The following is a 22,388-nucleotide window of genomic DNA, read 5'->3' as shown; positions in this document are numbered from 1 at the left end:
GGAACGATCCAAACACAATTGAAAGGAAACTTAGGAAGACAGAACTTCAATTAGTCTGGTGTCGAAATTCTGTGTTAATGAAAATTTTAAGTTTATAGGTCACGCATCATCTTAAAAGCTTAACAAGATTTTCTTAGAGAAATCTACTGGCGAACAGAATATGCTGTTTTTGTTGTTAGGTGCTGTTGGGTCGATTCTGACTCATTGTGACCCCATGTGACAGTGTAGAACTGCCCCATAGGGTTTTCTAGGCTGTAATCTTTACGGAAGCAGTACGGTACAGTAAGTCCTTTCAGACGTCATGTCGGGAAGCTGTAATATGTGCCCGTGGATATGTGTGGGAATGATAGCTGCTTGTAAGGGTTGAGATGGGACTGGAAATCAGTGACTCTGAGATATTTAGGCATATAATTGTTAACCCATGCGCATCTGCTAAATAATTAGCATGCTGTGGGGTAGTAGGTTCTTTCATGCTGCAACTCTTAGCTACCCAACTCATCTCAGAACACACTTCCTGCTTTTAAGACCAGAGCAGAGAACATGGGGGTCAGACAGGAACATTCAGATAAAGCTCGTGTCTCACTGTGCCCAGTATTCCTTACAGGGCCTTCTGCTTTGCTGTTCCCATTTCCTCAAAACATCTTCTCTCTGCTTCTTAGCCTTGTCTCCCACCCCTCAGCAAAACCTGCCCTTAGTCAACAGACAGAAGAATTAACATCTCCAGTAGATTATCATTAGTTGCAGTAGTTATGGTATATCGAGTTGCCATGATCACTGAATTAATAAATACAGACCCATCGCTCCTAGGGGAAGTACAGGGTTAGGTTCCTGTGAGCAGTATTTTCGTCAACCAATCAATATGTAACCTTTTTTTTTTTTAATGTGTGTTTCTTTTTAAAAACACCTTATTAAATATATATTGTTGATTCACTAGTGTTGAACTCACAGCCAATGTCCCTATAACTCATGCCTGAACAAAGTGTATCTAACACAGGGGTTTTCTCTGTAAGGCACATTACATGGCCTTCCTGTGCTTAGGAACACTAGACAGAACTTTGACACTATGCTTAGGGGCCATTTTGAACATCTAAATTACCAACAAAAGCACAAAAATAAGAAAAATGTGGCACTGTATTTACATGCTGTTGTTGTTGTTGTTAGGTGCAGTCCAGTCAGTTCTGACTCATAGCGACCCTATCTATATACAACAGAATGAAACACAGCCTGGTCCTGTACCATTCTCACAATCGTTGTTATGCTTGAGCCCTTTTTTGCTACTGCCGTGTCAATCCATCTCATTGAGGGTCTTCCTCTTTTTCCCTGACTGCTCTATTATCAGGCATGATCTTCTTCTCCAAGGACTGGTCCCTCCTGAAAACATGTCCAAAGTAAGTGAGATGAGGTTTCACTATCCTCGCTTCTAAGGAGCATTCTGATTGTTCTTCTTCCAAGACAGATTTGTTCATTCTTCTGGCACTCCATGGTGTATTCAATATTCTTCATCAACACCATAATTCAAAGGCATCATTTCTTCTTCAGTCTTCCTTATTCATTGTCCAGCTTTTGTATGCATATGAGGGGATTGAAGACACCATGGTTTGGGTCAGGTGCACCTTAGTCCTTAAAGTGACATCTTTGCTTTTTAACACTTTAAAGAGGTCTTTTGCAGCAGATTTGCCCAATATATATATACAGACTGTGGAAAGAACACTCGTGTACATCATGAGAGCTGAAACAAGGAGGCAAAGAATCACCTTGTTCTACCTCAGCTGTTGTCTTAGTCAGAGTTCTTTGTAGAAAGAACCAGTGATTATCTATCTGTATCTATCTGTCTGTCTGTCTATCATCTATGTATGTGCGTATCAATCTGTCTAGGAATTTACTTCAAGAAATTGACTCACATGATCGTAGGGGGCAGGCAAGTCCCAAATCCATAGGCCGAATAACAGGCTTGAAACTTCTTCAGGCTTGCACCCCCAAAATCCATAGGTTAGGTGATGGGAAGAGTAAAGAGTAAGAGTATTCTGGCAAAATGTCTCATGCTCAGAACCACACCTTAGGGAAGGTCTCTTTTTCCTCTTAAGGCCATCAACTGATTGAATAAGGCCCACCCACATTATGGAAGGTAATCTGCTTTACTTGAAACCAAAAAAAACCCCAAATCCATTGCCGTCAAGTTGATTCCAACTCATAGCGACTCTGTAGTGCAGAGTATAACTGCCTCATAGAGTTTCCAAAGAGTGCCTGGTGGATTCAAACCGCCGACCTTTTGGAGGTCAACTGATTTCATCACATGAATTTACTTTATAATCGCATCTAGACTAGCATTTGATCAAACAACTGAGCACCATCGCCCAGCTTAGCTGACACATAAAATTAACCATCACAGTTGTCAATATGCATATAGGGCAACTCAAAGTTTTTACCTCTCTGGGGTTACCATGAATCGGAATGAACTCAGCAGCAGCTGACAACGACAACAGCAACAACGAGCATGTCCATGACTGACCGTGAAAGCACAGCGAGTCTTGATTTTGAGAATACAAATAAATTTTAGTAAGTAGGAGGATTTACAAATACGGAATCTTTGAGCAATGAGGATTTACTCTGCAGCTACGGATGTTGTTTAATTAGGCTTTCCTAGCAATCCTCTGAGACACCGTTTACAGAGAGGGAAACTGAGACTCAGAGAGGCTGCGTAACTTGCCGAAGGGCAGATAACTAATGAATGCTGGAGGTAAATTTCTAGTGCCTGAAGAGTACCTGACAGTCTTACTCCTTACTCTTCCATTTCAACACACGTCAGGGACATAACACACTTACAGACAGTCCCCAGCTTCCATACAACTTATGTATACAACCCGCAGTTACGAACCAACCCTTGTAAACCTGTTACGTGAAACATTTGACGTACATACAATGGTTCGTAATAACAAACGGGCGCTACTTGGCGACGCACATCAAAACATTATTATTATTATTATTACTGTATTATGTTAAAGATGTTTTAGTGTATCTGGAAATGTTTCTTTAAGGTTTTTTATGCATAGAAGTGTACACTGTATAGTATACACTAAGACAAACTGACGTTAGATATGAGCTGTACCTGACTGTTCTGACTTATGTACAGAGCCAACTTAAAGACAGAGTTAGGAACAGAACTTGTTTGTAATCCAGGGACTGCCTGTATTTCAGGAAGAGAGGTCCTTATAGCAGCACTTCTTACACTTCAGTGTGCATAGGAGTGATTTGGGGATCTTACTGAAATGCAGATTATGATTCAGTAGGTTTGGGGTGGGGCCTGGGATTCTGCATTTCTAAGAAGCTCCAGGGATGCTGATGCTGCTGGCCCCCAGATGACTATTTGAGCAGTGAGGGTCTAGAACATTTATCTGCTATGAGGCAGGCGATACTGTTCATGCCCCTTTAAAGGGTGTGTTAGACTATGGAGGAGGTTGGGCAGTTGAGAGAAATTGCTTCCCAAACCACAAGGGGTGTTCCCCTCAGAGGGGCTGTTACAGCCTCACTGAACTGTTCTACCAGCCGCTCCGTTACACTGTGATGGAAATGCCTAATGAGACAGTGCCGCGTGGGTTCTAGGTTTCACAAATCTAAACCAAAGGACTAAGTCTTTAGTTACATTATTTCAGGTCAGAGAAGACTTGGTAGGAAAAAAAGACTTACCATACAGACACAGCCATCAATTCTAATTATCTGTAAGGTGGGTGCTGAGCCTAAGACATGTTTCTACTGACTAGTATGTGTCAGTGTTAAAATCATTGATGATTCCTTATGCTTTGCCCTTATAAAACATGGGGACTTTGGCTTCACAGTGCCTGGCAGCCATGGAGGGGACCATAAATATGTTAATGGGCTTTAGGGAGGGAGTGGGAAAGGAGAACTGAGGTACAGTCAGTGTTTTACAAAATGCACGGCTCCGGAGTCTGGGTTTGTTTGAATTATCTCAAGAGTAAAACACACGACTGGCCTTTTCCCAAGGATTTGCTGCAGGAAACAATGTACGAGTGAAACATTTTCCCCCCGCCCCTTAATTTTTTTTTTTTTTCTTAAAACAGCTCATAGTTCTTCTTACCCTTTTCCAGTCTATTTACTTATTTTGTCTCTTTGTCTAAATTATATTTTATTTTTCTTCTCTTAGTTAAAAAATTAAGTATCATCTTTTGGGCAGTCCGGTGCTGCCTTGATGCTATTTGCTTTCTGTTTCCTTGTCCCCACCTTCCAGATTGTTAGGGGTGCATGTTTATATGTGACGCTTTGTTATTTCTGGTGTTCCTTTATTATTTATGTCCTTCTTGCTTTGTCGATAACTTTTGCTTAGTCACTCTGCTTCTCTGGTGGGTTCTTTGTTTACACTTCATTTCCTACGGTGGTTTTCCTTTGTCAATTCCTTTTCCCTTAACACAGAATTCTGTTTTTCTTAGCACAGTGGGGATCCCAGAATGGCTGGTGGGACCTTGGGTTGTTTGGGGATGATCAGCAGACCTCTGAGAGTTTTCAGAACCAGCTTAGGCACTGCACTGTATCAGTCACTGTTCGCTAGCTTATGCTGCAGTAGCAAAAATCTCCAGTGTCAGTGGCTTTCGACAACAAAGGTTTATATCTTGCTTATGTTACAAATTGCGGAGGGTCAGCTGTGGCTCCCTGTGCCTTCTACACCTGGGATCCAGCAATGGCTCTTAAAGCTTCTACTCAGAACTGGAACAAGCCACTTCAATGCATATTTCATCAGTCAGAGCAAGTCACATGGCCAAGCCCAATGTCAGTGGGCAGGGAAGTATTCTCTTTGAATAGGAGGATGTGGCAAGTCACACGGCATCGCTCAGGGACGTGTTATTATCATCCTGCAGGAAGGACAGTTACGAAACAACAATAATATTGCAATCTACGATGTGCCCTGAAGCCAGAATTGTCTCCGTCACTGTACAGAACCACATTTACATTCTGTTAATGGTCATATCAATGGGTAGGTATTCACCAAATAAAAACTTTGACGAAGAAGCATGAGATTCCTTGGGAGGTTTTTATATTATTCCAAAACCCGTTGCCTTCAAGTCGATTCCAACTCACAGCGGCTCTATAGGACAGAGTAGAACTGCCCCATAGGGTTTTCAGTGGATTGGAAGTGCCGAACTTTTGGTTAGCAGCCCAGTGCTTTAACTACTGTGCCACCTGAAAACCTCCACTAGTCATTTTATCATCTCTTGGACACATGGCCTTAGATGAGGCATTTGGGATGCATGCAGGCTACATCTCTGTCCCAAGTGAGGCATTTGGGACAGCAAGGTCAGTTCCGTTAGATCACCAGGGAAACATTTATGGAATAAGACTGCCTAGAAAAATCTTGTAAACTCTCTGTGCCTCAGTTTCTTCATATACAAACTGGGAATAGCCGTAGATTATCCCTATAGGCTGTTCTGAGGATTAAATTTGTATAAAATTCTTAGAACTGTGTTTGTTCCGTAGTAAAAATAGTTGAGTGCTTGCTTTTTGTGATGATGATGGTGATTTCTGCTACTTTTGTGCCTGGACCCCTGAAAAGCATATTGGGGGATTCCAAAACCACGAGTTTTTGAGCTATTAGACAGACAGACTGATGTTTCAGAGCTTAAGAAATTAACACAGAACGTAGAGTTTTTAATTCTTGGCCTCTTAATGAAACTAGCCACCATTTCTGTTAAAAAAAACAAAAAACAACCCATTGCCATTGAGTCGAGTCCAACTCATAGTGACCCTATAGGACAGAGTAGAACTGCCCCATAGAGTTTCAGAGGAGCACCTGGTGGATTTGAACTGCCTACCTTTTGGTTAGCAGCTGTAGCACTTAACCGCTATGCCACCAGGATTTCTGTTAGGGAAATTAATATCCAGGCTGTGTGTTTGCCTCTTCCAGTCCTTGTGCAGAGTAAAAGTCCTTTAAAAGTTGTTGCATAAAATCTTGGGTTTGTTTGGTGACCACGGAGCATTTTATAGCTATGTGTGAGTGGGGATAGCTGTACGATTTTCTGGAAATCTCCAGACAAGGGCACAGAGGTGAGATACAGGGCTTTGTGTGCAGAAGGCAGTGGCTTGGCCCTCGGGGACAGGTCTGGGGGAAATGGGTCGAGATAAGTATGCAGGGGGCCTTTATTGGTAAAGGGAACACAAAGAAGCTTCTGGCCTGGATGGATGCTTTTGTCTTGCATCCCATCAACTCAGCCGAGCAGCCCAAGGTATAAGGAAAGGAACAAGGGTGGTGGAATCAGAATGTCAAGTACAGCTCCCCCTCAGCTGTGTGAACTGAGGTATGTTTCTTCAACTCTTTGGGCCTTGGCTTAGTTATAAATGAAATATTAATTAATATTTCTTGAGCCCTTACCATGTGTAAGGGCATTATATAAATTCCTTAAATGTTAATTACTTTTCACAATAACCCTATGTCTTAGGCTAGGTTTTCTAGAGGAGCAAAACCAGTGAAGCGTATGTGTGTGTGTATATATATATGTGCATGTATGTATATATGTATAAAAAACCCATATAAAAAATATATACAGAGAGAGATTTATTTCAAGAAACTGGCTCATGCAATTGTGGAGGCTGGCGAGTCCCAAATTCGTGGGTCAGACATCAGGCTGGAGACTTCTCCTGACTCATGTGGCTGCAGGGGTTGACGAAACCAATATCTGAAGGTCAGATGGCAGGTTGCTGGCTTACGTCTCAAGAATCAGAAGTCAGAGGGTGATGAGTTGGATGCAGGATCCAGAGAATATGAGCTTTGCTAGAACATCTATATATATTGGATGCAGGTCACACCCCCAAGGAAACTCCCCTTTCAGCTTTTTTGCTGCTCACATCAGATCACAAAATGGAAGATGATTACATAATATCTGCTAACCCCCTGAGAAGCATGGCCTAGACACGATGACCCATAACCTAAACCATTAAGTCCTATTAGGTAGGTACTACGGTCCCCATTTTGCACATGGGGAAACTGAGGTAGAGAGAAGTTGACTAACTTGCCCACACTTGCACAGGTACTGAGGGGTGGAGTCAGGTTAAACCTGTTCACCTCTTCTAAATTCTAGCCCATTATCTGTCATGTAATAAGTAGGTGCTCACTGAACAGCAGTGACAACCTCCTTCCCCCTGCCTTTTTCCTTTTAGCTCCCTGGGTCAGGGTCTCATCTGACTCTCAAATGTAGCATGTATTTTTTTTTTTAAGTTTTTATAGTTTATTAATCATCTGGTGAAAAATCCACACTATTATCGCAGATCAAGTCACTGCAGAATCTTCATTCCTTCTTTTTGCCTGCACCAGCCTTGGCCTTTGCAGTCCCCCTGACTTTCTTTATTCTGTTTTTGCACTCCTTGTGCCATTTTCCTGGGGCCTTTTTCTTCTCCTACAGGCCGTGCCTGCAAGTCTGTGTTTAGGCTCATTTTTCTTTGCATAATCTAAGGAATTGTAAATCATGCCAAATGCGTTCTGAATCCAGGCACAAAGATGACCTCTGGTGTGGTCTTGTACATTTTGGTTAATTTTCCCCAAATTTCTGTCTTAGGTAGCATTGCCTTCCCAGGGTGAAGGACATATATGACCATTTGTTTCTGCTTTAGTAGTCGGCTGGTCCTGAACTTCCTGGTCCGGATAGTTACTGTGTCCTTCGTGATGGTGGTGGACCCTCAGGCAGCCAGTGAGGAGAAAACTGTTGCATGTATTTTAATGAGACATCTTATATTCCATTTACTGCGTGGAGCTTTTGCCACTGTCCCACCTCTATGGCACCGAGCTGAAGAGTATGATGTCATCTGGTAAACTAAAAAATCAAACCTATTGCTGTTGAGTTGATTCTGACTCATGGAGACCCTATATGTTTCAGAGTAGACCTGTGCTTTGTAGGGTTTTCAATGGCTGTAATCTTATGGAAATAGACTGCCAGGACCCTCTTCTGCAGTGCCTCAGGATGGATTTGAATCGCCGGCCTTTCTGTTAGTAGCCTAGCACAAACTGTGTCATCTTGTAAAGTAAGCCCAGAATTAAAAAGAATAATGGCATAGTTCCGTGTTTCTCCCAGCACACCATCATATCCCCATAAGGAAATTCTCTACCCCAGTAATGATAATATGCAAAAGATTTTCATATGCTTTTGACTAATACCTAAAAAAAATTATTTGGTTTTTCCCTTTGGTCTTCGAGGTGTCAAAAATAGGAACCTCCTCACTCCTACCCTTAGGTTAAATAACTGCTAAGCCAAAAGGTGTGGCACATACACAGCAGCTGTCTTGAAGATTTTCAGTACATGACAAAGCTCTTCGATGATTCTCTTTTCCTACTCTGTTTCCTTCTACTGGGGATTTGGTTCCATATTAATCCTGTGACTAGTGCCATTTTCCAGAGGCAGAGTATGGCAGTGGAAAAAGCAATGGTCCTAGGGAATAATGAGACCTGGATTTTAGTGCATTCCCTTCAAAGTAGGAGCAGTGTGACCCTGGCAAATAGCTGACCCTTTCTGGGATTCTGATTTTCTCAGTTGCAAAATGAGGAGCTGGGTTTCATTCCGCCTTAGCCAGTGTTTCTAGCACCTCAAGAGCCTTCAAGGCAATGATCCATTTTAATATTTCTAAACTAATAATGCAGTTAAATGGTAGATAAAAACTTTCAAAACATGGAATCCACAGAGGAAAGAAAAGATTAAAGGGACCTTTAGTGATGGAAAGCTGGGGAGCAAGAATCAGTTCTTACTCATTTTTCATACAGTGCCCTGCACATAGTCAATAGGCAAATAATTCCTGTCTCTGAACCTCAGTTTTCTCATCTGTAAAATGGGGATAATATAGAATGTATCTCAGAAGGCTCAGAGAGTTGCTGTGAGGATCAAATGAGATAATGCATATAAAGGACTTACCCAATGACACTCAGTAAATTGTGGCTCTGTTCCTGTTTCTTCAATACAGGTTCAAAATTACCCAAGGAGGTTATTCCAGATTAAATTGTTGTTGTTGTTAAGTGCCGTCGAACTGGTTCTAACTCAGCAACCCTACATACAACAGAACAAAACACTGCCTGGTCCTGCCCCATCCTCACAATTGTTACTATGTTTGAGCCCACTGTTGCAACCTCTGTGTCAATTCATCCCCATGAGGGTCTCCTCTTTTTTGCTGATCCTCTACTTTACCAAGCGTGATGTCCTTTTCCAGGGACTAATCCCTCCTGATAACACGTCCAAAGTATGTGAGACAAAGTCTTGCCATTCTTGCTTCTATGGAGCATTCTGGTTGTACTTCTTCCATGACAGATTTGTTCATTCTTTTGGGTGCAGGTTAAATTGGTTCAATAGATTATATCATTAAAAAAAAAATATCATAAATGTCTTTAATTTACTGGTGGATTTGGGGTTCTTTGGGTTTTGGTGAACCCAAGAATGGACAGTTAATTCCTGCTTTCTTGGGAACTACAAACCAAGTGTGCTTTGTGCAAACCCTTCAGCTTAATATGCCATCCACCTGGCGAGACCTGACCCTGCCTGAAGTAGGTGAGTGGGGAGAGCAGAAGAGAAGATCCAGGGAAACATGGAGACCAAAGTCCTTGGCCCAGAGATTGGCATTCCTAGTGCGTGTCGTTTACAGCATATGCAGTCTCAATGATAATAAAACCCATTGACATGGAGTCCATTTGGACTCATAGTGACCCTATAGGACAGAGTAGAACTGCCCCATAGGGTTTCCAAGGCTGTAATTTTTATGGAAGCTGACTGCCATATCTTTCTCCTGTGGAGCTGCTACTGTGTTCAAACCTTCAGTGTTTCGTCTAGCATCTGAAAGCTTAACCACTGTGCTACTGGGGCTCCTCCTCAGTGATAATAATTATCATTTATTCAGTGTTTAGCAAACCTGGTGGCACAATGGTTAAGCGCTCGGCTACTAAGAGATAGGCCAGCAGTTTGAACCTGTCAGTTGCTTCGTGGAAGAAAAGACCTAGCGTTCTGCTCCCGTAAAGATTACGGCCTAGGAAACCCTATGGGGCAGTTCTACTCTGTCCTATAGGGTCGCTATGAATAGGAATTGACTCAAAGGCACACAACGACAACATCCAGTGTTTGCTATGTGCCAGGCCCTGTGCTAAGTATTTCACATACACTATGGATTTTAATTTTCTCAGCCATTCTATGAGCGCTTTTGTCTGTGAGGAAATTTAGACTCAGAGAACTTAAGTAGGAAGTTGCTCAAAATCACCATGCCAGAAAGAATTCAAATCCAGAGTTGTTGTACTCCAAAGTCCAAGCCTTGAAGCTTCACTGATTTTCCTGAGGCTTCATATTCAGACATGGAGAACTCGGGCAACAGTTCTGTATTAGTTTCCTACAGCTGCTGTAACAAAGCACAGGTAGTCCCCGATTACAGACAAGTTCTGTTCCTAAGTCTGTCTTTAAGTCGAATCTGTATGTTAGGTATGGTTTGATGTAATATCAGTTAGTCAAATGTTTGTCTCAGTATATAGTATATAGTGTGCCTTTCTATGCATATATTCTATATTTTCTATGCATTAAAGAAACACTTCCAGTATACTAAAACATCTTTGCCATAATAATACAGTAATAATAATAATGTTTTGATGAATGTTGCAAAGTAGTGCCCATTTGTTATTACAATCCATTGTAGGTACTTTGAAGTTTAATATGATAGGCATTACATGGGTTGGTTCTTAATTACGGGTTGTACATAAATCTGACATTTGTAACCCAGGGACTGCCTATACCACAAATTGGTTTACCACAACAGAAATTTGTTTTCTCAAAGTTCTATAGGATAGATGTTGGAAATCAGTGTGTTGTCAGTGTTGATTCCTTCTGAGACCTCTGAGGGAGAGTATTTTCCATGCCTCTCTCCTAGCTTCTACTGACAGCCATTGATCCTTGGCGTTCTTTGGCTTTAGATGCATCACTCCATTCTCTGCCTCTGTCTTCACATAGCCACCTCTCCTCTGTGTCTCTCTCTGTGCCTCTCCTGTTTTTGTAAGGACACCACTTATATTGGATTAGGGCCCGTTCTACTCAGTATGACCTCATGTTAACATAACTGATTATATCTGCAAAGACACTATTTCCAAAGAAGGTCACATTCACAGGTAGCAGGGGTAAGGACTTGAACATATCTGTTTGGGAGACACAATTCAACCCATAACAGAGCCTAATGGGAGTGTGGTGAACTTGTCTCTTGGTGTGGGAACATTGGGTCTGCAGATATTCCGTGTTCATTTTTCTTCAGGTAAACACGTTATTCAAGTAAAAAGAAAGTGAGTATTGCTTGGCAGAACCCCAGAGTTTACAGTGAAAGGTGGGTTGATACCTTTTTTTTTCTCTCATCAAGTGATGACTTTGATGTGTCAAACTTTTGGCCATCAGCCGCAGGGCTGTGTTTACAGTAACATGCCCTGACAAGGTGTTACTGATTAAAGTCAAGAATGACACCACTGCTGTTGTTTTTAAGAGGTATTTGTAAATCTATCAAGGGAGTTTGCACAAATGGCTTAAAAACAGTATAATTGCAGAGCCAAAATTTTGAGAGGAGAAGGTGCAGATTAGAAGATACTGCATTTTAGGCCACCAGAGTCTTACCAAAAAAAGAGAGAGCATCAGGAATCTAAATGCTGATAGAGTCAAAAGGCAAAGGAACAGCTAATAGAATAACAAATTCAAGAGGGAGATAATGTGGAATAGATATTTGTGTTCATTTGTCTTTTTTGGTAAATTTTCTTGGGTTAAGAAAGGAGACAGTTACTGGGTTATGGATTAAAAAAAAATTAATATTCAGCAAATGTAACCTGTGCAGGATGTAACTGCTTTCCCTTGCAAATCAGCGGTCTCTGTATCGGTTACCTATTGCTGTACAACCAACCACCTGAAAACTGAGCTACTGAAAACAATAAACGTTCATTATTTTTTGAGTCTACAGGTCACCTGGGTGATTTTTCTCATCTCACTTGGGCCCTCTCTGCATCCATGGTCTGTTATGTATCAGGTGAACAGCTCTGTTGTTCTTTGCTCTTACATATGATTGGAGTCAGCTGGTAGCAAGCGAATGTACAGTGGCTTAGAAAAGACAACTGGGCTTTTTCCCAAATGCTCTCTTATCCTTTGGCAAGCTGGCCTGGTCTTATTCACGTAGCAGTGTCAGGTAATCAAGAGAACAACTGGAAATGAACAGGTCCTCTTGAGGCCTGGCCTTGGAACTGACCCAATATCAATCACTTCCGCCACATTCTGTTGGCCAAAGCAAGTCATGAGGCAAGCCCAGCTCCAGGGATGGAGAACTGAACTTCTTCTCTTGATGGGAGGAGCTTCAACATCACATTGTAAGGGTGTGGATCAAGGGAGGGGCCATTTTTGCCATCAGTCTGCAACAGTCTGTGTAGTATAAATAGAACAGAAGATCATGTATTTCCCTGGAGTAGCTTCTGTTCTGAAGAAAGGGGAAGAAAAGATGTCAAGTGTGTCCTTGCATCTTAAGTCTCTTTCATTACAGATAGAGCCCAAGGTAATATTTAGAGGCAATAAAACTGAAATATGGTTCAATTTGTTTTGGTATGCTCAAGTGTCATATTGTGACTGGGGAATTTGGGCTTTTTTAATTCACTTGGGTTCTCATGTTCAAAATAAGCTGCAAGCTAAAAATGTCACTTATATCTGTTATCTCCAAGTTCTGCAGAGTGTTTATGTGGTATCCAAAGCTGTGAACATTTCCACCAACCTTTCCAAGGGAGAGCAATGAAACTTAATTTCTAAAAATAGTCAAGACAGAAAAACCATGTATATACACTATATAAAATACATGTAAATTCCAAGGTATCTGAGGTATAAAGATGTAATCAGTGATAACAGAAACATAAACAAGGGCATGAGGAGGGGAACAACTGGCATCTGTATAGAGGTTGTTTATGTTGATGATGTTAGGTTCGTATTAACATAAATCAGGGTATTATAAATGTAAGATGATAAATGTAATCTTCATGGTAACCACAGAAGAAATACATTAACAATTATACACAAATAGAAAGAAAACCAAACCAAACCCATTGCCATCGAGTCGATTCCGACTCATAGCGACCCTATAGGACAGAGTAGAACTGACTCATAAAGTTTCCAAGGAGCGCCTGGTGGATTCGAACTGCTCATCTTTTGGTTAGCAGCTGTAGCACTTAACCACTACGCTACCAGGGTTTCCAAATATAAAGAAGGGAAACAAAATGGTTCACCATGAAAGTAATCAAGGCTTCAGCTTTCTGATTCATGAAAAGGGTTGATGAGGGCTGAGCAGTATTATCCAAAAGGTAGAAGGTTTTGTATCGTAGGAGGTAAGATGATGATATGTGGATCTTTAAATAACTTGACTTAGATGGTTCATCAAATTTCCATTTGCAAATGACACTAGTGTTCCATATTTAGTAATAATAATACATTTTTCTTTTGAAATTAATTTTCTTACATAAAAATGAGTCAATTAAAATGTAGACAAATAATAGGGGTGATATATGGATATGGCAAAAAATACGAAGGTACTGCATAAATGACTTAACTTTGAGAAACACTGAACTCCAAATATCTCTGAGTTTCCTTCTGGTTCCCAAATGCTGTAGTTTTACTTCTATTTTTTCATCCTTTACTTTTTCCCAACATATGAACTTCCTTTTTAAAAACATGATATTTGTCTATTTACCCCATTCAAAGAATTCTAGAATCTTGGGTTGAGAATAGATTGTATCAATAAATCTATCATGAGCAAAGGAGACGCTATACCTTTACAGTGGGAATTCACAGATGATTAAGACCTGGACCTTGTCTTTTAGGAACTCACAATATCTTTATGGTAGAGACTATAATGACATGGTGACATAGTGGTTAAGAGCTACGGCTACTGACCAAAAGGTTGGCTGTTTGAATCCACCAGGTGCTTCTTCGAAACTCTGTGGGACAGTTCTACTCTGGCCTTTAGGGTCACTATGAATCGGAATCGACTTGATGGCAACAGGTTTGCTTTGGTTTTATAATGACATAGTAATAAGATTTTTATCCAGTTTTTTGTGTGCAAAAGTACAGAGTTTACGCAGTGCAAGGGAAGTCTTCCTTCTGCCTAGACTGTCCCAGTGCCCTGCTAGGCAACCACTGTTAACAATTTTGTGTATCCTTCTGGAAATATTTCTTGGTAATAATAATAATAATACAAAGTTGCCATGGAGTTGGTTCCAACTGATGGTGACCCCACATGTGTCAGAGTAGGTATGTGCTCCGTAAGGTGTTCATTGGCTGGTTGTTTGGACATAGATCACCCGAGCTTTCTTCCAAGTAGCCTCTCAGTGGACTCGAACCTCCAACCTTTCTGTTAGCAACTGATTGTATTAACTGCACACCCATGAACACTTGATTTTTTAAAGTTAGTATGTTTTTTTGAGGTCTGTGGAGCTTTATAACTCTCATAGGGTACATTTTCAACATGAGCACTTGAAAATAAAAAGGGCATACGCCACACACCCAGGGACTTTCCAAGGGAAGTAGATAGCATGAGAGTTGGTTCATCCATCCACCTAGCCACTTAACAAACCTTTATTGTATTCCTGTATATATACTGCACTATGCTTGGCCCTAGGATGCAAAAATGTATAAGACATGCTTCATACTTACGAAAAATAAATAGATTGACAGAAGAGAAATATTCAAACAACTGCGATACATCTGTTAGAATGGGGATGTGTACAAAGGGCTGGAGGGTCAAGAGTGGGCAGTGTCCAGCTCTGCCTGGGTGAATCGAAAGGAAAGGTGACATTTAAGTCAGGTCCTGAGAGGTGAGGAGGCATTTAACAGGTAAAGAAAAGGAAGAAGGGTATTCCTGGTAAATGGAGCCACATGTACAAAAGCTTGGCGAGGAAACCCCCTTGTTCAAAGTAAGAAAATTGAGGCCTGAAAGAAGTTGCTGAAAGTGTCATATCTAATAAGAAGTAGATCTAAGCTCCAACCCAGCCTCCTGTCTCAAAATTTATTTTTCTTTCCACTGTGCAAGCTGCCTTTATTTTCCTAAATCAACAAATCCAAACAAGAAACCAAATGACCTACATGCAAAAAAAGACAATTTATTAGGACGTATTGCAAAATGAGTATTTCCCACCATTTACAATTAAGCACTTTAAACATTTGGTGATAGGAACAAGGATTGTAATGATCATCTATCAGAGTAACATTCCCCTCAGAATCTGGGAGAATTGCGTCATCCGTATTTTGTAGACTCATACTACAAACAGAAATGCTTACAGTTGAAATCTGTCATCTACTGTGTATGCTGTGACAAATATTACCTTCTAAACACATTCCTGTGTATCCACATTAAAGAGAGGTGTTCTAATCAGAGATCACTTATTTACCCTTGCAAAAATATCTGATAATAAATAATTAATTATAAACAAATGTATTCATAAGCATATATATACACTCATATACATTTTTTTTTTTTGATACATAGCCTGTATAGCATCCCGGTTATTCTATTAGTATAATTGTTCTCAAATTCTTTGGTCTCAGGACACCTTGGCATGTTCCAGAATTATTGAGGACCCTCAAAAGCTTTTGTTGATGTGTGTTTGGTTTATGTCTTTCAATATTTGTGGTATTAGAAATTAAAAAATTATTTACTTATGAATTCATTAAAATAATATAAATGCACTATGTGTTAACAAAATAACGTATTTTATTTAAAATAACTATATTTTGCAAACAAAAAAAAGTTAGTGAAAGCAGTTAGTTCAGCTTGCGATTGAAATAACGGCACAAATGCTTTTCCTTCTAGATCATTCTTCTTCAGTATGCAGCAGACGTGCTTTGCGCATCCTTCTCATGTTATTTTACACAGAGTAATAAAAAATGTGTATACTCAAACTTCGAGCTTTAACTAAATTAGTTTTTTTTTTTTACTATTTTGTCAAAGAATTTTTAAGCAAAACTGGCCATTTTTGTGCTGCGAGCGGAGGTGGTGAGTACAATGCCTTATCGTACAGTTTGGTGTCACAGCCTTGATTCTTGTGAGGGCCCCAGGAGTTTCACCCCACTGCTTTTGTACCATCAGTGCAAATGTTGACACCATGAAAAAGGCAAATAATGTCTTCATATTGCTGTGATAATAGATTTGACTTCATGAACCCCCTGAAAGTGTCTTGGGGACCCCCAGGGGTCCAAGGAACACAAAGGAAGGACTCTTTGTGTCCTCAGTGAAGTACATGACTCAGGAATTACACACACAACACACACCCTTTGGGTTTTTCAAATATTAGACCTCTGTCTTAAAAGACTAATCTTTACAGTGGAAATAAAAAACAGGGCCTCATTTTAATCAAATTTTGTATCCTTCTACCTAATATACTCCCACCTCAGGACCTTGCTATATAACCTTTGCTCAGAATGGTTCTTTTCCAAGTATGTGAGCAATTCTCTTCCTCATTTCCTGTAGGGCCTTACTTAGCTATCACTTCAGGGACCCGTCTTGGACCACCTTACCTCAACTATCACTCCTTTTCCAACATACTCAGTCACTAACACACACATACACACAGTCTCTATTATCCTTCCCTGGTACACCTATCACTCAACATTTATCACTATTTCATATATATATAAAAAAACAAACCAGTTGCCCTATTTCATGTATGACACACTTGGTTTATATTCATTTTCCCATTAGAATATAGATTGGAAAAAGTAGGCATTCTTGTCTGTTTTGTTAACAGTCGTAGAATAGTGTCTGACATGTTGATGTCTGAATAGTGTCTGAAACGTTAATCAAATATTGTTGGATATTGTTGATGTTAGTTGATTCCGACTTATGGTAAGCCCATGTGTGCAGAGTAGGGCTGCTCCACAGGGTTTTCAAGGCCATGACCTTTTGGAAACAGATTGCCAAGCTTTACTTCCAGGGTGTATCTGAGTGGGTTTGAACCGCCAGCGTTTCAGTTAATAGTCCAACACATGTCCATTTGAATAACTCAGGACTCCAGTAACATGGCTAAAATTTTGATGTAACCATTTGTCGTCTCTTAACTAAATGGTATATCACAGACAATCCCAACATGTATTCCATAAGAAGCACAATGGGGAAAGGGTCTTATGATCAAAAAAATTTGGGAAAATTTCTCTCTCTCTCTCTCACACACAAACACAGACACACAGATATAAATATCATTAAACTCAATGTTCTCCAAATTATTTTACTAGTATTATCTGGAACACCCTTTGGGAAATGCTTTCCTATAGGCAACATTCCTGGCTCAGTTTCAGTGTGGCTGTGAGGGTTAATTGGGATAAAAGCTTTGGGGTTGCTTGGTATACTCTGGGGAACTACAGGGAGTCCCCAGATTACGAATGAGTTCCATTCTTGTCTCTAAATTAAATTTGTATGTAAGTTGGAACAGTTAGGTACAGTTCATATCTAATGTCAGTCAAATGTTTGTCTTAGTGTGTAGTATATAGCGTACCTTTCTGTGCATAAAAAACATTAAAAAAAACACTTCTAGATACACTAAAACATCTTTAACATAGTAATACAGTAATAATAATAATAATACTTTGATGTGCTGCAAAGTAGCCCGTTTGTTACTACGAACCGTTGTATGTACCTCGAATTTTTAATAGGCTTTACTGGGGTTGGTTCATAACTATGGGTTGTAAGTAAGTCAGACATTCGTAACCCAGGGACTGCCTGTATTGCAGTATAACATATTATGATTAGTTCATCCACATGGAAAATAAATTGTGCTTCATTTCATAATTCATAATGTTGTGTACTGTCAAATATTTTGGTGACACGAAAGAATGTAAGAGATATAGTTGTGTATCTATATATTTGAAAACATGTAATTAACAAGAGTAATTGTAATTAGATTGCTTTTGTGCGGGTTAATCAGGACAAGTAGTTGAAGTTTTCATAAATTTAGAGGAGAGCTTAGGAAATGTTCTAATCCCAATGGTATCTATCAGATCAGTTAAACCCATAGGAAGGAATAATTTGTCTGCTTCAGCTTTTACAGACCATCAAGGAAGAAAGTCCCTAAAGACTGCTTAATAATCTTAGCCCTCATCAGAAATCCTTGCTGTGCTCCTTTCTAACTTTTCTCAAATGGGTTGTTTACCCTAAGTCTCTTAGAAAATAGTCAATAGAATACTGTTCTAGGGATTTAAGAGGTAACTCCCTGGCACTGACTCATCTCTGGTCCTTTCTAAGTAACTTTTCATTGTGCAGCTAGAAGCTTGACTCAACCTTGAATGAGAAAAACCAAGCCAAAGGAGCGCTTGCTTCTTCGTAAAGGTTGTGGTTCCCTTGCCGGCCCATGACGTCCTCCCTTGTGTGCCCATGTGCTTTAAGAGCTCCACCTGGCCTTGTCTTTTTTTCTCCTCCTCTTTGGCAGTACTGAAAGAGAATATTTGTTTCTCTAACTGGCTTTTCTTGTCCTCAAGGTCAGCCTGCTTGCTTGCACTCAGAATCACCAATCCCTTGCATCTCCAATGGCCTCAAGGACCATCTGACTGACCACAGCCCTGACCTTTCTTTTGCAGAGCACAATTTCTGAGAAATCAGCAGGACCTGCAGCATCTTGCTGATGTGACTATTGATCTCTAACTCTTCCCTGCTAAACAGCTTGATCAGCCCCAGAATCTGTCAATAACACTACCACTGCTGAATTCCCACTTCCTGCTAGGTCCAGATCCCACCTCTCCCCTACTAAGTGCCACAGTATATCTTTACACTACATCTAAGGAGATTTTATTTTCTGTCTTAAGTCTTGATCAAATCAAGACTAGACGAGTAAACACTCCTAATCCCAGTGGCTAGAAGTGATATTATAAAAGCTAGCAGTTGCCCATCACTGTGCATTATTTATAACCAATTGTGCATTATTTATGACCAAGAGAAAAAATTTCCTCCTTCAAATAGTAGACCATCTATCTGACAATACTTAGTTACTGTCCTCTAAGGTCTCACTACTTTTTTAAGCACTCTTCAGACAAACTTCAAGAGAAGGCCAGCAGCCAAAGGAGATCCCTTCTGTGAGGTATGATTGGAGGGGCTCCTAGAAGGTCACCTCAAGGTCTTAGTGCAACAATACCTGGAATTCCATTAGACAATTGTTCCTTGGTTTTCTCTTTATATATGTAGGTGGCATAAACAGTGTGCTTGGCTACTAATCAAAAGGTTGGTAGTTCAAATCCACACAGAGGGTCTTCAGAAGAAAGGCCTGGAGATCTACCTCTGAAATGGCACAGCCATTGAAAACCCTATGGGCTGCAGTTCTACTCTAAAACACATGAGTTCTCCGTGAGTTGGAAGTGACTTGAGTGTAATTGGTTGTGTATATATACACCCTGGTGGTTCAGTGGGTAAGCGTTTGGCTGGTAACAAAAAGGTCATCAGTTTGAATCCATCAGCCGCTCCTTGGAAACCCTATGGGGCAGTTCTATTCTGTCCTATAGGGTTGCTATGAGTCGGAATCAACTCAATGGCAACGTTTTTTTTTCTTTTTTTTTGGTTTTATACATATATATTCTTGAGATCTGCTTTCATAATGATATGGCCAAGAAAATCCTATGGGACAGTTCAACTATGTCACATGGGGTCGCTATGATTTGGAATCAACTCGATGGCACCCAATAACAATGATGGACATTTCCAATTCATAGTGACCCCATGTGACAGGGTCCGACTGCCCCATAGGGTTTTCTTGGTTGAAATCTTTACTAAAGCAGATTGCCAGATCTTTCTCCTGTGGAGCCACTAAGTGGGTTTAGCAGCCGAAAAAATATAATATTCCAATATATTTATATTATACACACACACATTATATATGATATAAAAAAACTATATGTCCCTTTTTAAAAGGCAAGTCCTTCTGGGAGGTATTAATAGATTAGTGACGTAGATCCTTGTCCCACACCCATTGTCTTTTGTAGATTTTCTCTAGAGCATTGACGCTGAAAGAAATCTTAATGTCATCTGGCTCTAATTTTAGAGATGAGGAATCTGAGGCTCAGGAGACAAGAAAGTCTTGATCAAGGTCTCATAGCTAGTTAGTAGCAGAGAGTTAGGATCAGAACCCTGTGTCTCCTGCCTCTTTTCCAGAAAGCTTTATGTATCTTATGAAGTCCTGAGGAGACAACTTTCTTTCAAATGTGTCAACCTGCCGAAAAATATTTCATAGAATGCAGTTTGATCAGTATTTCTCTACAGTCACTGTAATTCTACCGATGTTAGGCATTGGGGTAATTGTATACAAAATTTCCTCTTGGGTTTAAGCCACTTCTGAGAACCAATGGTTATTTAAAAATGAATGCTTAGAGTGGGGTGTTTGGGTAACAGTGATGTCAGAAACAGAATGACTGGCATTTTTTTTTTTTTTGCCAATTTCACTAAAAATGGTGGGATGGTATGGGGTTCCACCCTGACCTGTCACCACCATCAAGTGTAATAGATGTGTTGGTGTGTAAGGGGAGGAGCAGTGGGTAGCACAGAAAGTGGGGATGGGAAAGAGGAAAGTAAAATAGACAGTTTATGTAGGTGTTTCTGTTGAATCAATATTGCCCATTGTCTGCTGTGGAAAACTCCTGAAACCTCCAGAGGACAACTGGCTGTAGACAGGGGCAGTAGTGTCCAGGAGGAAATCTCTCCCCAGTCTCTCTGGCAGTGTGTACCAGGGACAGTGGGTGTTCTTGTACTCACAGGCAGACCAAACTCCTCCTCTTCCTCCTTAGCAGTTCTCTGTAACACACCTCAGTTAAATTCAGATTTTGAGTTCTGGGTATTAATTGTTGATTTTATTCCGATTTATCTGTTTGAATAGTTTCTACAACCAAGACTGTCCCTCTGTGTCTACCTGAATCATTTCTCTTTGAAAGGGGTTTTGCAAGCTGGTTGTCATTAGTTAGTTGCAGTTGTGTCGATTCTGACTTGTCGTGAACCCAAGTGTGCAGAGCAGGACTTCTCAATAGGGTTTTCAAGGCTGTGAATTTTCGGAAGCAGATAGCTAGGCCTGTCTTCCAAAGTATCTCTGGGTGGGTTTGAACTGCCAACTTTTTGGCAAGTATTCAAGCGCTTAGCCATTTGTGCTACCCAGGAACTCTGTTTTGCAAGCAGACCCATGGAAATGTCTTCTCTACTTCATGGGAAATAGGAATTTCTGCTACCAATTTGTCACAGATCCACGATCCTTAAATTTCGATGTGTGTTACAATGACTAGGATAGATCTGGGCCCTATCTCAGATCTACCTCCTTAGAATGTAGCAGAATGGGGCCAGGGCACCTGCACTTAAATTCTTCCTAGGACTTCCTAGTCCTATCCTGTGATTCTGTTGTCCTCCCAAGTTTAAGATACTTGTCAGAGGGACACAGAGTAAAAAAGAAAGATGGTTAGAAATGATATGGCTTAAGGGTTCAGGGAGTCCCTATGCCTGATTTGCTCATTCATTCTTTATAAACCTTTACTGAGCCCCTTCATTGTGTGCGCAGAATGTTCCTAGGCTTTGAGCTTGCACAGATGACTAAAATACAGCTTTTGCCCTCAAGTTGCTCAAAGTTTAGGACAAACAGATATGGCCACATCTATTTACAATGCAGTAATCTGTGGCACAGGAGAAGTACTGAAGGTGACGTGGATAAGGTAGTCAGGGGAGTTCCACAGAAAAAGTGATGTTTAAGCCAAGTTTTAAAAGAAGGGTCATAGATCACTGGGCAGAGGACAGAAAGAAAGTTCTAGAAAGAGGAAACTGCCTGTGCAAAGACTTAACGACTGAGAAACTTCATGAGTTTAGAATACTTTGGGTCCTTTGTGTGGCTGAAACATACTGAGGTTGCATAAGGGGAGAAAAAACCTGGAAAACGGGTGTATTGGGCTAAGAAGTGTAGATTTTTTTGACAGACAATTGCAGTGGGATTATGGACAAGAAAGCAGGTTGCATATGTGAAATTCCAAATCCCTCCCCCCAAAACCAAGCCCATTGCTGTCAAGTCGATTTTGACTCATAGTGACCCTATAGGACAGAGTAGCATTGCCCCGTAGAGTTTCCAAGGAGCGCCTGGTGGATATGAAGCAGCCATCATAGCTCTTAGCAACTGCACCACCAGGGCTCCTATGTGGAATTAGTGTTTTAAAATTGGTTACTGCCATTTTGGTGTTAATTTATTATTAGCTAATATAGTCCCTGAGTACTACAGTCCCACCCCTGACCCCTCTTTCTGATCTCGTCTGGTGATAGTTAACGTGTTCTCTTACCTGCAAGCTCTTTCTTCTCTTTTTCTCTTAATCCCTCCTTTTCTGTTTCTCGAATGTTCTGGATCTGAGGCATTGCTCGACTCTGTAGTTCCTAGCGTT

General features: G+C 40.6%; 1 protein-coding gene and 1 pseudogene across 6 annotated transcripts in view; one reads left to right on the top strand and one right to left on the bottom strand.

Moving 5' to 3' along the window:
- PRUNE2 (prune homolog 2 with BCH domain) overlaps window positions 1-22,388 on the top strand; it is a 314,222-nt gene that overhangs the window by 15,111 nt on the left and 276,723 nt on the right. The gene's annotated exons all lie outside the window — the stretch shown is intronic.
- LOC126083083 (40S ribosomal protein S24-like) lies at window positions 7,290-22,362 on the bottom strand (annotated as a pseudogene).

This window comes from Elephas maximus, chromosome 9 (genome assembly GCF_024166365.1).
Source record: "Elephas maximus indicus isolate mEleMax1 chromosome 9, mEleMax1 primary haplotype, whole genome shotgun sequence".
NCBI classification, from domain to species: Eukaryota; Metazoa; Chordata; class Mammalia; order Proboscidea; family Elephantidae; genus Elephas; species Elephas maximus.
Note: the sequence above shows the minus strand (reverse complement) of the source record. Positions and strands in the feature narration are given on the sequence as shown.